Source organism: Myotis brandtii, unplaced genomic scaffold (assembly GCF_000412655.1).
Source record: "Myotis brandtii unplaced genomic scaffold, ASM41265v1 scaffold521, whole genome shotgun sequence".
NCBI classification, from domain to species: Eukaryota; Metazoa; Chordata; class Mammalia; order Chiroptera; family Vespertilionidae; genus Myotis; species Myotis brandtii.
In genome coordinates this window covers 926,635-940,038 of record NW_005369870.1, presented here as the reverse complement: position 1 = coordinate 940,038, position 13,404 = coordinate 926,635, and the positions used below count along the sequence as shown (strand labels likewise).

The 13,404-nt window shown below is 40.3% G+C and overlaps 1 protein-coding gene and 1 pseudogene across 1 annotated transcript in view; both read left to right on the top strand.

Annotated features, from left to right (window-relative positions):
* The window catches only part of SEMA6D (sema domain, transmembrane domain (TM), and cytoplasmic domain, (semaphorin) 6D), a 365,068-nt gene that overhangs the window by 39,823 nt on the left and 311,841 nt on the right, over positions 1-13,404 (top strand). The window lies entirely within an intron of this gene.
* LOC102240479 lies at positions 2,936-3,737 on the top strand (annotated as a pseudogene).

The following is a 13,404-nucleotide window of genomic DNA, read 5'->3' as shown; positions in this document are numbered from 1 at the left end:
TGTGCTGAAGACTACCCAGCAAGAAAGTAATAAGCTATTTTGAGATGGGACTTTGAGAATGCCTTGGCAAAGAGTGCACCATTCCTGGGGTGCATGCGCGATAGATCACTGTGCTGAAGACTACCCAGCAAGAAAGTAGTAAGCTATTTTGAGATGGGACTTTGAGAATGCCTTGGCAAAGAGTGCACCATTCCTGCATGCGCCTGCGCGTGTGCTTGACACACACACACACATACACGTTTTCATTCTATTATTAACACACAGTACACACTGAGGATTATATATATGATTGTTATTCACCTCAACCATATAATATGCCACCCTTTTATTTATATTTTTGATTGCTGAAGATATTTCATTATAGAGTGACCCCATTTATTTATGTACTTATTTATTTTAATATGGAGAGGGAGAGGGAGAGGGAAAGGGAGAGAGAAAGAGGGAGAGGGAGAGGGAGAGGGAAAGGGAGAGAGAGAAAGAAGGAGATATCTGTTGTTCACTTACCTATGCATTCATTGGTTGATTCCTGCATATGCCCCTACCAGGGATCGAACCCACAGCCTTTTCTTTCATTTTTATTTTTTATTTTTAAAGTTTCTTAGAAAACAAAACTACATTCACTCATTATTTTGACACAGTTGCAGGAAACACCCACTATGTACTCTTACTTTGCTAGGGGGCAGTAGTAGAGTAGGCAGTAACATAGGCAGGGTGCTCTCTTCTCTGCGTTGCCTGTCACTGGGCCCCTCTAATGCACCTGCTGTCAGGAACATGGAAAACAAATCCCTCCAGGAGTCATATATTCAACACCAGGCTCCAAAGATCCAGGCCAGACCTGATAGTGGTTCTGTCCTATTTTCACACCCTTCCACATTTCCCGACACCATGACCTTCACCCTAACAAGGACAAAGAGTTTGCTCTGAAGTTAATGAAGCTTAAGTTTCAAGAATCAGTACTTGTCCAGGTAGCTTCAAGGTCCAGGTGGCTTTACTTACCCTGCAAGAGACCCTAGTAATGGGTTCATACAGTCATAAGTTTTCATAAAATTGGCAAAAGGAAAATATTTTATTGATTTTTTAAAAGGGGCACTTCATATTATATAAGCTTCAACTCACTCAACATCCCCTGAAAAGTAGTCCTTCATCCACTGCATGATGATGATGATGATGATGATGATGAATAGCTAATGTTATTGTGAGCTTCTTGAGTGCCATGCACAATGATAAGTGCTTTACCGATGGTCCCATATAATCCTATTGTTCTTTAGGACCTCACTAACAATGATATAAAACTAGCAGCAAGCTTCAGAAACCAAGGTTTTTGAGTAACAAATACCCTGAACCATGATTTAATCCCCAAAATAAAAATTAAAAAACCAGGAGGTTTCCTTATAACAGTATTTCTGACCATAGGGTCTGTAGATCTCCATGATGTTAATGGAAAATGCAGGGTTGTATGAGCTTGGACAAGGGAAAATATATCTTCATTTTCACTAACCTCTAACTGCAAATTTAACATTTCTTCAATTATGAATGTAGGATCCAAATCACAGTAGGATTAGCAGTTCTTATGATTTTGTCATCAATAGAAATTACAAATGTTTTCATAACACGTATCATGTGGCAGAAATCTGGAAATATTATTTATGCTAAAATAGTGCTTTAGATTTTAGTAATTATTAGACCTGCTGCTAGAATTTTTTAATGTTTTAATAAAGAAGCACATTTATTATAGCAATGCAATTATTTAAAAGCATCTTGACAAATGTGTTTCAGGATAATCAGTTTACTTTGTTATCCTCTGCTTTGGTTATATGAACTTAATGAGAATATTCTAAGAAGCATGCATAGGTTTCACCAGACTGCTAATAGAGACAATGACACAAAATGAAGATAATGGATTCTTGCACACATCTACTTCTAGCAAAGATGAGGGATGAGAGACTACATTTATGCACCCACCTTAAACAACTTAAAAAATGAATAAAATATATAGAACAATAGTTTAAAGATATTAGACAATAAGTAATGTAATATAATGATACTTATAGAAAGTATTTTTTTTAAATGAGGCAAGCCCTATGATTGTCCCAGCTTCCTGTCTCAAGAGTTCCCAGAAAGGGGCACCTCAAACAGATCCCAGTCATTTCCCCAAATTGTGGAGATGGAGTTGAAAATTCAGGGAGACCAAATATGCTAGAAGTTACAAGGCAGACTCCTGGAGAGGAGAGAGCTTCTCAGAGAGAGAGCTTGTGAGATCTCCAAGTGCTCTCCGTAAGTCTATTGTGTCCTGCTCAGCACAAGGAGGTGATGAAATCACTGTATCTGGAGAAAGAACCTATAAAGGATCAGGTGAAATAGTCCCAAGAGATCACACAGGGCTTGTAATAATTTTTGTTACTATCAGTTATAGTGGAACAACCTGGTAATGCACAGGACATTAGGCTAGAGCATTCAGGATTATATTGTCTTGGTAATGGTGAAACTTTAGCCCTAGCTGCACTGGTCTGCCATAGCAAAGCCTATTTGCAAGCCTTGAAATGCTTACCAAATAATTTATTTGAGTCTCAGGAAAAAAACTCAAACATATTTAAAAGAATATAAAAATATCCAGCATCCAAAAATGTAAAATTCATATGTTAATTATGTTAACATTGAACATGTTAAGCATTTAATGAAAATTTACTTATGCATGCAAAAAATCAAAGAAATACCATTATTAGGAGAAAAGATCAATCAATACAAAAAGGCTCAGAAATAAAGCAGATGAAAGAATTAGCGCACAAGTATATTAAAGCAATATTATACATATATCCCACATGCTCAAAAAAGCAAAAGGAATATGATCATGTTAAGGAGAGACATGGGAGATATTTAGAAAGATCCAAATAAAACAGAGATGAGAAATAAGTGTCTCACATTAAAAATACATAGGATGTGCCCCACCCCTTCTCCAGTGAACTTTTGTTGCTCCAAGTTTGGTGGATGGAGTTCTAAGGCCAGGAGTAGCAGTGCACCCGAAGCTCTCCCCATAGTTTCAGTAACCAGATCCAAGTTTGAAGAGCTGTCCATGAGGGCAGGGACAGTGGAGAAGTTCTGGCTGCAGTCAGACCTGCTGAGAGTGGACATCATCTCCTGGGGTTGCACCATCACAGCCCTAGAGGTCAAAGACAGGCAGAGCAGAGCCTCAGATGTGGTGCTTGGCTTTGCCAAGTTGGATGGGATCCTCCAAAAGCAGCCCTACTTTGGAGCAGTCGTTGGAAAGGTGGCTAATAGAATTGCCAAAGGAACATTCACATTAGATGGGAAGGAGTGTAAGCTGGCCATTAACAACAGGCCCAACAGTCCGCATGGAGGCATCAGAAGGTTTGATAAGGTCCTCCGGACTCCTCAGGTGCTGTCAAACGGCATCCACTTCTCACAGGTCAGTGTAATGGTGAGGAAGGTTACCCTGGGGAGTTAAAAGTATGGGTAACATACACGCTGGATGGTGAGGAACTTGAGCACAGGCCAGTCAGACCAAACCAAAGTATGGGTAACATACACGCTGGATGGTGAGGAACTGCGGTCAGCTATTGAGCACAGGCCAGTCAGACCAAACTGGTCAATCTGATAAACCATTCTTTTTTCAACCTGGAAAGCCAGGGAAGTCACTAGAATATGATGCCTTTTGGCCTGTGGATGAAACCCTGATTCCTTTAGGGGAAGTTATTCCAGTGCAAGGAACTATGACCTGATGGCAGCTTTCAGCCAACAGCCAGCAAAAAGCTAGGACCCTCAGCCAAACAGCTTCAATGAAATGAATGCTGCCAACAACCTGAATAAGCTTGAAATCAGATTCTTTCCAGTTGAGCCTCCAGATGAAAACATAGCCCAGCACCTCCTTGAATGCAACCTTATAATATATTTTGTAGATTGAGTCAATAAGACTTGCGGATGGATTGGAGGTGGATTCAGTTGAAGGAGGGTCTGAGAGAGGGGAAAAATCAAGAAGGATCTAGCTTGATTTGACACTAAGTGCATGGTGATTTACTAAACTAGAAAAGACCATGGATTAACAGTGGGATGATGAGCATGGAATCAAGAATTCTCTATTGACTGTACTAACTTTGAGATACCTGTGATATCTGCAAGGGGAAATATTTAAATTGTAAAACTTGTAAAAAAAGACCTGCTATAAACAAATGATAGATTTTATTTTCTTCCTTTTTTCCCCCTACAGCCTTCCACTTAAATCAATACTAGATCATAGTAATAATTTCTGGTGAAAACTCTATTAAATTTTATTAAAAAGGATTTCATCTCCGTGGCAATACCAAAGATAACTAGCTGATGGAAAATGTGGAGTAGTGAAGAATATATAGTATTTGGTCCTTCTACTTCAATTTCCTAAATAACACATGAATTTATGAAATAAAATCCATACCTAAAATCAATTCCACTAACTCCTCTATTGACCTTTTCAGCTCTCTAGATCCCTATTCAAATCCACAAGTCAGAGAGTTTTAAAATCTTATATAGAGACTAAGAAAAATATCTATTTTCTAGGTTTTGTTAAGACATGGTTAGTTAGGTGAGGTTAAAGTTGTCTAATTAGCCATCCCAAAGCTGTGTCTTTCTCATTTGCAACCAAAGGACACTCAATTAAAAGGAGGAATTCTCCTCCTGCGAATTCTCAGAACTTATTTAGAAATTACTTAGAATCCAATTTTTATACCCAGGGAGTCTAGTAGGAAGGAGTCAGCTCATTACTGCTTATCAGAAATTACTTTTCATCTCAAGTTCCTTTTTTTACTTTGAAAGGCCAATTTTGATAAGAAGCAAAGATTTGAGTCAACGAGGGGAAAATGGTTCCAAGCAGTGATCAATGAAGCCCAGTTAGCCAGGCTTATTTAGAGTTGCTGAGAAATGTTCTTGTCAATGACCAAAACTTATAAAACAATAAGTACCCTACTCTAAATGTGCTTTGGAAGCACTGAAGGAAATGATATATCTGCTATGATTAAAAGTACATCATGGGTTTCTATGCTTCAGGACGAAGGAGCAAAGATACTGAAAATAGGTGATTTGTTAGTGTTACCAGATTGTGGGCTTTTTCCCTTCATTTTCCAATCTTTTTTTGTAGATAATGTTGGGGGAGTGGGGAGCATTGAAATGTATTGCAAAAATCCCATAATTTTTATTTAAACTGTAATAGAATCACCAAACTGTGCAAACAACAAATCTCAATTTGGGTAAGTGTTATATTTATAGTAGATGTTGCAAATAACTATCTTAAATGTTTGGTACCAATAATTGTCTTAACATAATGGAGAATATATAATGATCTAGAGACTGATTCAATCAAATTTTCTTTGATCTTATGCAATCACTATTAATATTTGCTCTCAGTGGGCATATAAATCCTTTCCACGGCCCACAAGTGCCCCGTGTGGTCTAAGTTTTGCTTACTTCCTCTTCCTGCTTCTTGCCAACCACTCCTCTCTCACTCTCTCCAGACCTACAAGCCTTATTACTTCTTCTTGAATAAACTTACTAATATTTCCATCCTCGGATCTTTATACTTGCTCTTCTCTCTGCCTGAACCATTTTCCCCTTGATCTCCATTCAATTTATTGCTGGCTTCACGCAATTCTTAGTTTAAATGTGACCATCTCAGAGAGGCCTTTGGTGACCGACCACACCATCTAATATTATTGCACTCTCATTTCCACCACTTGCAACAGTCACTCTCCAACTCATCATACCTTCGATATTTCAAAGTAGCAGATACCGCACAATCTTTGAATTACCTTTATTCATTGAATTACTTGTTTATTGTCTGTGTCCCCTCAACACACATGTATGTGCACACACACACACATAGATGTAAACTCCATGAACACATAGACCTTGTACCTCCTCCACACCCTTCACCTTTATATCTGCAGTGCCTAAAACATCACTAGTGTAAAGCAGGCATTCTCTAATATTTGTTGGATATGTAGTTAAGTTGAATATATTAGAACAAGAATCTGAGTTTTGTCTGTCAAATTTGATAATCAAATGACAGTATTATGGCTGGCATTTGTAATAATAATAATTATTATAACTAGAGGCCTGGTGCACAAAATTTGTGCGGGGGGCGGGGGCCCGAGGGGCTCAGTCCAACCTGCACCCTTTCCAATCCGGGACCCCTTGGGGGATGTGCAACTGTCGGTTTAGGCCGATCCCAGGATCGGACCTAAACCGGCATTCGGACATCCCTCTCACAATCTTAGACCACTGGCTCCTAACCTCTCGCCTGCCTGCCTTCCTGGTCACCCCTAACTGCCCCTGCCCTGCTGGCCTGATCGCCCCTCACTGCCTCTGTGTGCCAACCTGATCACCCCTAACTGCCCGCCCTGCCAGCCTGGTCGCCCCCCGCAGCCTGCTGTTCAGTCATTTAGTCGTCCCTCACTAACCCCCCTGCTGGCCTGGTCGCCCCACGCAGCCTGCTGTTCAGTTGTTTGGTCATCCCTCACTAAACCCCAGCCGGCCTGGTTGCCCCACCAGTCTGCTTGTTCAGTCATTTGGTTGTCCCTCACTAACCCCCCTGCCGGCCTGCTTGTAGGCAGCCATCTTGTGAGGGCAAGAGGATTAATTTGCATATTACCTCTTTATAGGATAATAACTCCTTTAACTTCTTATTGATAGAGTGAGGTACATGGAATATCAGAAAGAGCTTCTTCTTGGAAATTTAATCGCTTTTTGTCATTGGATGAGTCATTCTATTTGAAATGGAAAATCTGGTCCTCACATATTAATTTAAGGAATAGCTAAGGTCATCTTAGTCACACACACACACACAAAAATTCCAAAGGGATAAAACCCATAAGATTAGAACTTCCACAGGCAGAACATATTTATAAAATATGTGAGGAATGTATGTGTTTCTGTTTGCACACTCACATTTATATCACATTGGAAGAAAAAGGCAATAAATGTGCATTGGCTCACGTCAATAGGTACCATATTTGATCCTGCCACCTGGGCAACACAGTGCTTGTTCAATCCCTGAGGATATTGAAAGGCACCAATTGGTGATTCTAGATATTGATTTCTTTGCCTTTTATATCCATCCAGTGTGATTCATTTCTAATCTTGGTACTGCCATGGAGTTTTTCCAGACTACTTCAATATGATATATTCTCCCCATTTCTTTGACATCCTGTAGAAATTATTGATAATTAAATGTGTTGTCTTGTGCCATTTTTGTTGTCATAAACTTTTACTTGGGATTCTTTTACTTTTGATTGTTTAGGACTATTATTTAAAACTTCAGACATTATGTCTCATCTCCCTAACTGGATTTTTGATGCAGAGATGACACTTTAAGGCATTTTTATTCCTCACAGACCCCGGCACTGTGCCCTACATAGCAGGAAAACAATACAGATGTTGCTTGACGGGCAATGCTAGAGTGTGAATGTTTCATCACTATCCCCCTTGCCCCATCTCAGCTCCTTTTCTCAAGTGGAAAATATATAGGTGTTTTTATGAAAATTGAACTTCTTCCAATAGTGGCTATGAGTACTGATCTGGAGCTACTCTAGACATAAATATATTTCTTGCTCCTCTGACATCAGAGATTAAATCCTTGGCTGTAATGAACTAAAATTAAGACAACCAAGTTCTTTGGATTCTCAGCTAAAACGAAAACCACATTAGTTGTGATGTTTTGTTGTTACTGTTTTTTCCTTTTCTGTGAGCCATAACAAATTGTGATTACTCTGTTCACAGTGAATAGATAAAGAGCCTTCTTCTTTTCCTTATTAAGGTTAGACAAGAATGCAGGTATGCTATCTCTTGTAAAGATTACTTCATCTTTAGTGAAGAGAGGGGAGAGTAAACGTAAAGCTAAAACCTGTTCTTCAAGAACTCGGCCCTGTATGTTGCTGGTCTGGCTTATAATTCATTAAATCTCTTAGCAAAACAGATGGCATTGAAAGAGGCATGAGGGCAGAAAGGAAATGCCTGACCACGAAGAGATGTAGTACAAGACTAATTCAATAATACATATGTATGTGGGAAAGATATTTTTTTCAGAAAAGTCTTTTCAGTAAGTAAATAAGAATACCTCAGATTCCAGAAGGGGTAGTAACAATCCACCATAGCAATCACAGACACAACCAAGTTCTAAATGTAATTAGTTTTTTCATTTTCATATGAGATTTTCTATTGTAAACTGGGTCACACAAGTGTACTCTGCATGGGGCTTCTAATTTTCCCCTTGAAATATTGCTCAAGCTGTTCTTCAGAGGCCCCACAATGTTCTACCTGGTGCTTCACAATTACCTAATTACATGCATCCTTTCCCTTGCAATGCAAAGTCTTCTCCTCCATAAACGCTTTTCTTGTCATCTCTGCCCATAACAAGTTATCTTGATTCAACTCCTATAACTCTTGCTGCATGTACATCTCATTTAAATCTACATATCCAGTAGTTCTTAGTTTATTTTCAAATGGAAGGTGGTGCTGACCAGAGCAAATGGTAACTATCTTCAAAGCCCAAGAGCTATATGGCCACAATGTATATTGAGAGCACACCAGAGCCATGCCAGTGGGGCCCAAAGAGACAGAGAGGAAATGAGAGAGAGAGAGATGGAAACATCAATGATGAGAGAGAATCATTGATCTGTTGGGGATCAATCGAGCCCTCAACCCGGGCATTTGCACTGACTGGGAATGGAACTGTGACTTCCTGGCTCATAGGTTGACGCTCAACAACTGAGCCATGCCTGCCGGGTGCAAAGAGACAAACTTAGATCTGAAACATGTCTTCATTACATTATTACATTATTCATGGCCCACATGAATAACCCAGGATAAACTCCTCCTCTCAGGAACTTTAACTTAACCACACTTTTTGCCCTATATGGTATTTACAGGTTCCAGAGATTAGAACATGGGTGTGTATTTTAGGGGCCACCATTCAATCTATATAGTGACCCTAATAAGAGATTTCAGGTTTTTGGAGCTACTGTTCCTCATCAGTAAGACAAGGACAATGACCCTTCATTGTCATGCTGTTTAAATATATTTTCCATGTAAAACATGTTTTTCAGGGTCACATAAATGGTAAAAAGTATTTTTCTTGATGGACTACTCACTACTTTTATAATAAATGCAGCTCCTGCAGCATCCTGGCTCCTAGAGGTATCTCAGATGTACTTATTAAGAGATTTATTCAAATATCATATGACATTAGCCACCCACCTAACCCACTTTATGTATCTGTTGTGATACCTGTCTTCTTTGCTTCCTGCCAAATCACTGCACCAGTGCCCAGGTCCATGCAAAGGGCCAAGCTTTCTGATACCGGAAGGTCAGCCAGCAGTGTGTTCCACAGCAGGGTCTGACTTTCACTAGTCTGAGTTATTGGTTTGAGGAGCTGCTAAAATGATGCCATGATAGGCGATGTGCTACCACCACTGTGACCTGGCTGGTTTACTCAAACTCTTAAGGTGCCAACGTTACATTGTTTTCTTTGTAGTTTTCCATGTGCACAAACCACCCTGCCCCCTTGTCAAAATAGAAAGACTCTCTTCTCTCTCTTTCTCCTCTGTAATTTAAATACCTCTTTAATTGACAAGTACCATATATGAGTCCACGCACAATTTGGTCAGAACACAAATCAAGGTTACAGTTTCATAGAGTGCTCTACCCCATTGACAAATGAGAAACTGTTATGATCTATGTGAGTTTATCTGAAATAGTACTTTTTTAAGAGGTTCTTAAGTTTCTTGGGCAAATAGATAAGTCCACAGTTTTGCCAAATATGTATGAATTCCAGTGATACCTGGAATTCATACATTCCAGTTGAGATTCAAACTGGAATGTTCCATTCCTCTCTCTACTACACTTTCTCTCTCTCCCTGTCGCCCCACCCTCACAACTCACAAACACACAGTAAATACACCTTGTGCAGCACTTAGAATGTGGTCGGTGCCCAATAAATGCAAGACCTTCTTCTGTATGTACTCACAGGACTTTACACACATTAAGTAGTCAGTAAATATGCTTTGACCAGTGAATAGGTGGATCTTTATTATACAAGAACAATGGAAATATCTCTCATAAAATTGTAGTCACTTAAGCTTGGTTTCTAACATCAACCTTGACTATTGCTAAACATCTGGTTATTAGAAATAAGCCCCAAAACATAGACATTTATACATTGACATGTGTGTAAATAATTGTCCATATGCCATTTAAAATTCTCATTTCCTAAAGAGTTGCTTTGCAATATTGCCAGTTGTAACCTATGAAGGGGAAAGGTCCCTGACTTTATGTTGTAAACCCAGGGAAGGATCTTGCCAGTTCTATAATAATATTTACCTGGTGGTTTTCTCCAGGGAAAAACATGCTTTTTTTTGACATACTTTTTTGAAATGCCTTTTAGATGCCAAAATGTTCATATTTGCACAGAGAAAAAAATAAATATAAGAGTTGTGATCCTTGTTTTATAAATGAAAATCTAAAGACTTAGAAAAATCGTAACTTTCTCACATCAACATAAAGGCCTTGTGCCTTCCCTGATTCAAAGTTGGATCGTTTCAGAAGCAGTGTGCCAAGTTTCAAGCATTTATTGTGATTTATGTTTCATGAATCAATAATCATCTCTTACCCCTAAAATCATTCTGGATTGACACACTTCAGATCTGGTCGGGGCCAAAGGAATTAAAGTAATTATAATGTAAACATATTGGTATTTATGCTAATGCTTGCTAGAAAATGCAACCTAGAGAATGTGGATTGCCATAAAGCCCTAAACCCAGTGTGTTCTCATCAAACATTTGAAGACTAAAAACACAAGAGGGTTGGAAAATTTGTGGGGGAAAAACAACTTGAAAATGTTCGCTAAATGGGAGCTTTAGAAGTAGAGTAAGGGATGAAAGAATGTAAAAAGCTATTTAATTAGAGGAAAACTTGTAAAAGTTGATCTAGATATATAGGAAATGGGAGTGGGATGGTTTCTCTACCTCCATCACATCCCTTTTACACATTATAGCATTTCACTTGGGGCATTGTCTCTTTTCTTTTTCTGACAGGATGCTAAGGAAAAAAAAACCTGATATAATTCTTTAGCATTTTGGGTTTCTGTAGGGCCTAACCAGACAGCGTTGGTGCTATTTAGTAGATTTGATGTGTCTGGTAGACCAGCAAATAGGAAAAAGACAAGTTTGAATCCCTTCCCTACTAGCAATGTGATCTGGAAAAAGTTTATTTGCTTCTATGGACAGTAATAATATTGACAGGGTTGTTACGAGGTTCAGATGACACAGTTATGGAACAGTGGTTGGCTGGTGCACATGTTATATAAATAATGGGCTGTGCTACTGTTTATCATTTACTGTGCAAAACCTGATGCTTTCTTGTTGGAAATATATTCCAATCAAGGAAATCAGTAGCTTCAACCTCCTTTCTAATTTAAAATTATATGCCCAACCAGAGTGGCTCAATGGTTGAGCATTGAACTATGAGCCAGGAAGTCACAGTTTGATTCCCAATCAGGGCACATGCCCAGGTTGCGGGCTTAATCCCCAGTGGGGGGTGTGCAGGAGGAAGCAGATCAATGATTCTCTCTCATCATTGATGTTTCTATTTCTATATTCCTTTTTCTTCCTCTCTGAAATCAATGAAAAAATATAAAGAATAAAATTATATGCAGTATACTATATAATAAAAGGCTAATATACAAATAGACCGAACATTGGAACAACTGAATAACCAAACAACCAGCTGCTATGACATGCGCTGACCACCAGGGGGCATGCACAGAACATGGTGGGCGTCAGCCGCAGCAGGATGGTGGAGCAGGTGAGCAGGGGCACCAGACCAAGGTGGGGCTGCCGGTCACTGTCATCGGAGTGAGCCTCTGGTGGTTACTGAAAATTCTTTGGTCCCATGTGCTGCGGTCCCACACGGCACTTGCACCGGCTTCTGACGCCGGCCCCACTCACACCCACTGCTCACATTGGGTGTGAGCAGTGGCTACTGGCCCTGATTGCCCATCAGGGCTTCTCCAACTCCCCCTGCTCCTGAGGGGCGATCGGGGCAGCAGCCGCCACTTGCACCCACTGACAGTGCTGGCCCCGCTTGAACCCACTGCTGGCACCAGCCCCAATTGCTCCACGCTGTCAGCGGGTGTGAGTGGGGCCGGTGTCTTCAGTGTGTGGGAGCAGCGGTGGCAGGAGCAGGGCTGCTGGCAGACAGGGGACTTGGGGCCGCAGCAGGAGGGGCTGGGTAGGGGCAGGGAGGATGGGCAGAGACTCGCCCCTGTGCCCACTGCAGTCTCGTGGCCCACAGTTCCTTTGAAGGTGCACGAATTCATGCACTGGGCCCCTAGTTATATATGTTTATGTATACACCTATACCAAAAATGTGTGTATGTAAATATATATATATACATATTTTTTCATATCTATGATTCTTCATTGTTAAAAAATCAGAGCGCTGACAGTGATTTCCATTATTGGAATTTTCTCACAATAGCAGATTTGGCTTGAGTTGTCAGCTTTAGTAGAAATGGAGACTATTTCAATCATTGTGATTGAGCAGGGCATAAGATGGTCTGGAGATCATCCTTTAAACCTTGAGTACTACTTCAGCCAGGAAACTGGCAATGAGAAGCAAAAATCATCAGATTCATGGCCTTAGTTTAAGGCAGCGGTTCTCAACCTGTGGGTCGTGACCACTTTGGGGGTCGAACGACCCTTTCACAGGGGTCACCTAAGACCATCCTGCATATCAGATATTCACATTACAATTCATAACAGTAGCAAAATTACAGTTATGAAGTAGCAACGAAAATAATTTTATGGTTGGGGGTCACAACATGAGGACCTGTATTTAAAGGGCCAGAAGGTTGAGAACCAGTGGTTTAAGGGAATGATCTCTGGCATATGAGGAGGGAGAAAGTCAAAGACCTGCTATCAGCCAAGAAGAAAACACTGGAAGAGATTATATTAGATGTGAAGTGAGCTGTGCTATGGGCAACAAGTGCAGAGCAAAGAGGGAACTTTTCCTAAAATGACATGCTGTTCTCAACCCCTTATGTTGTACTATTCACAGTTGATAGACTGCAGGCACTAAAGCAACACTTTTCCTTGGTTATCTTTAAAGCAATGATATCCAGATAGCACAGGTGGCCCAGCTGGGGTACTGTTGGTTGGGCATCGCTCTGTACACTAAAAGGTTACTGGTTCAATTCCCAGTTAGAACACATACCTGGGTTGTGGGTTTGATCCCCAGTTGGGGAATGTATGGAAGGCAACTGATCAATCATCAATCTATGTTTCTCTCTCCTCTCCTCTCCTCTCCTCTCCTCTCCTCTCCTCCCCTCCCCTCTCCTTTCTTCTTCTTCTCCTTCTTCTTCTTCTT